The sequence below is a fragment of the Etheostoma spectabile genome, chromosome 2 (assembly GCF_008692095.1).
Source record: "Etheostoma spectabile isolate EspeVRDwgs_2016 chromosome 2, UIUC_Espe_1.0, whole genome shotgun sequence".
Classification (NCBI taxonomy): Eukaryota; Metazoa; Chordata; class Actinopteri; order Perciformes; family Percidae; genus Etheostoma; species Etheostoma spectabile.
In genome coordinates this window covers 27,018,292-27,021,277 of record NC_045734.1, presented here as the reverse complement: position 1 = coordinate 27,021,277, position 2,986 = coordinate 27,018,292, and the positions used below count along the sequence as shown (strand labels likewise).

Below are 2,986 nucleotides of genomic sequence, written 5' to 3'. Positions count from 1 at the left end.
TTTACCCTGCAGAGATCTGAGGAGCAGTCAACCATAGTCCTTATGAATCCACCAGGGTTTAAAAATCCAACACAAAGGAAGCGTTAAGTAACGGAAATCTGGTCAAAAAAAGGACATACAGTAGAATTTACGGCAGCAAAAGTGCAATCACGGAAGTGGAAGGTAAGTGGATATAGACTATTTTATTCACAACAACATAAGGCATTTAAACAGTAATGTCTGGAGAACAAGGCTCACCCAAGTAGGATATTTCAGAATTTTACTCTTTACTAACTTCCAAGTGTCTGAACACCAGAAATGTCTTGTCCTGTTATGACTGTTCATCATCCTGACTTGCAGATTGAACATAAAGTATCAACAGAAATGCCAAGGAAACAGTCAGTCATCATTATAGTAGAAGTAAGAAGGGGAAGACGTGTTAGAGAGAACATTGCTCTTTGCAGCTCGTTACCAGTCCAAAATGCCCAGCTTTGCCGTTTGCAGGTCAAAAACACATATTTTATGTGGTTTGCTGGGAGCTAGAGCCATAACAGCTGGATCATTTATTGTTTTTGCAGGACAAAGTTTAGGCTTCAATCGTTCCAACATCACGGTATTTGACATCTAGTGCTGAACTACGGTGGCCGAGACGATCAAACACAAATACAAAAGCCACAACACATAACTCACATAAAAATGTCCATGTGTCCTTCACTGTTTGCTCGATATGGATGTGAACACTGTTAAACATCGTTAAAGATAAAAAGTCTGTACTGTGGACAGACACACTTCCTCGTCTTAGATTTACTTTGGGAACCACAAAAAATTACACTACCGTACCATCCTCACCACCGGACTGAACACACTTTGTTGTCTTAGAATCACGGCAACAATCGCTTGACTCACAGTCATCTCTTCCCAATGTAAAGTCCCCTGTTCTTAGCTTAAATGAAATCACCATTGTCGGCCATGTTGTAAACAGCTGCTTGCCTGGTCCTCCAATGGGTAACTTTAGCAGTTTGGCGGCGTTAGCCAGGACCAGTCAGAACTTTACTGGCTGTGTCTCAATGGCCCTTTTTCCACAGCAGACATTTTGACTTGTCATGGTAGGAAAAGTAACAGCCGAAATTGATAACCTTAACAATGACTCGATTCCATCAAGTGTCCCAGAAAGCTATTTCAGTGAGTCAGCATGCATAACACCAGAACCTCTCTTAAGTGGACTGCAGCCATCATTAATGGTTTTGAATACACAAGTTGTAATTGGTTTTAAAAAATATCAACCAGCCTGAGTGTTTTTTCCCCATACCAGAATGTTAACTTGTTTAAGTTCCATTGTGTAACTTTTTGAGTTAATTCTTGTGCTTTTCCTACTATAACAAATCAAAATGTCGGCTGTGAAAAAGGTCCATTGTTTTAGAGAGTAACCATCTCGGGAACTCTAGCAATGTAATTCAGTGTGAGTATACAAATGTTGAAATGATAACTGTCCCTTGCAGCTGCGATAAATTAGCTTGAAACTAATGCTTAGCTGTTCATGAGGAAATTAGCCAACTCTGTGTCCTCGGTCTCTATGCTGTCTCCATTGTTCAAAGACATCGCCAATATTTACCCAGGGTTTATTACTTCTCTGGCTATGCAATCGTAAGAAACATACCTGTTTTTTTAGGTCAGGTAGAATCTATCTCTGTTGATCCGTATGTTTGTCATGGCTGTGAAAGGGGGCTGGAGTCACAAATTAGCCTATTGGTTAGAAACCTTTTATGCAACACAAGTGCACATATTGTTATGGCCTTGAATGATAACTATGTATGTAATAATGTGCGCTGCATTCTCCCTGTCAATAAACTACTAAATAAAAAATAAAATAAAAAAAATAACAGGCCAAAACACAAACAGAAGTTCCGTCACTGTACGGAAATTTCAAAAGGAGATGATACTGCCATTAGCATTGTTGTCAGATAAGATAGTATTTCATCTTGGTATGTTTCCTAAAAATATGATGACGCAGTGGGGTCAGTTTGGATTTATTACAGTAAATATACTACACATTGGATATTTAATGAATGAAGAACTGATGAGAATTTTTTCAATATTAAGTTAATCAGAACAACTACTGGTTGACCTATCAGAAATCAATGCCAGGGAATCCATATCCAGTAATCTGTAGACCAAACTGTGCAGGTTTGTTATTAAAGTCTGGAAAGAATAAGAAGAAAGTACCAAAAATTGGTAATTTAAAGAAACAATATCAATAGCTTATTGAAAAAGAGATACAACTTTATACTCTTATGTATCCCAAGATAAATTACTGAAGTATCCACAAGCTTTAAAGTGGCTGTATAAAGAATGAAACGGAATAGCATTTTAATGAAAGATTAGCCAACAGCAATTTCTGCAGCTGAAGAACATACAGTATGTCCACTATAGTATTACTTGGAAAAGTGTGAGTACTGGCCTGATGACCCTGACACACCTGACCATGTTCTAACTGAACAGAGATCCAAACCGAGTCAGCGTTTTAATTCCTCTCTCAACCTGATGATCTCAAGGACTGAAATAAATAAGGCAGCTTGCATTATGTGAGAAAATTACAGCTATGATCTAGACAACACCAGGATAATGCAATGAACATTTCTGACATTCTCTGCAAAACTTACAACCTTCATCTCAGTGCTAGATTTTATCATTGTGCTTCATGAGAAAATAATTTATTTTTCCCCAAATATGGAAATGGCTGTGGTCTATAATGCAAGGGGTGTATCAATGTATCAGTTGCATGTGGTGAATGTAATAGACCAAGAAACACCATGTGTGAATGATGTTCCACCTTTTAATATTAATGCTGGTCCGGTTGGGTCCAGACCCGAGGCTGCAGCTGACATTTTGAGCTCTGGGACCATGGAGGTCCAAAAGAGACCAGAAGATTAGAGGTGGTCAGCACATGTGTGAAGCATTCTTTAACACCAAGGCTGAATCCCATTTCTCCGTCTTACCCCTACCCCTT

The 2,986-nt window shown here is 38.7% G+C and overlaps 1 protein-coding gene across 2 annotated transcripts in view; it reads right to left on the bottom strand.

Annotated features, from left to right (window-relative positions):
• LOC116704469 (anionic trypsin-2) overlaps window positions 1-2,986 on the bottom strand; it is a 25,451-nt gene that overhangs the window by 11,572 nt on the left and 10,893 nt on the right. The gene's annotated exons all lie outside the window — the stretch shown is intronic.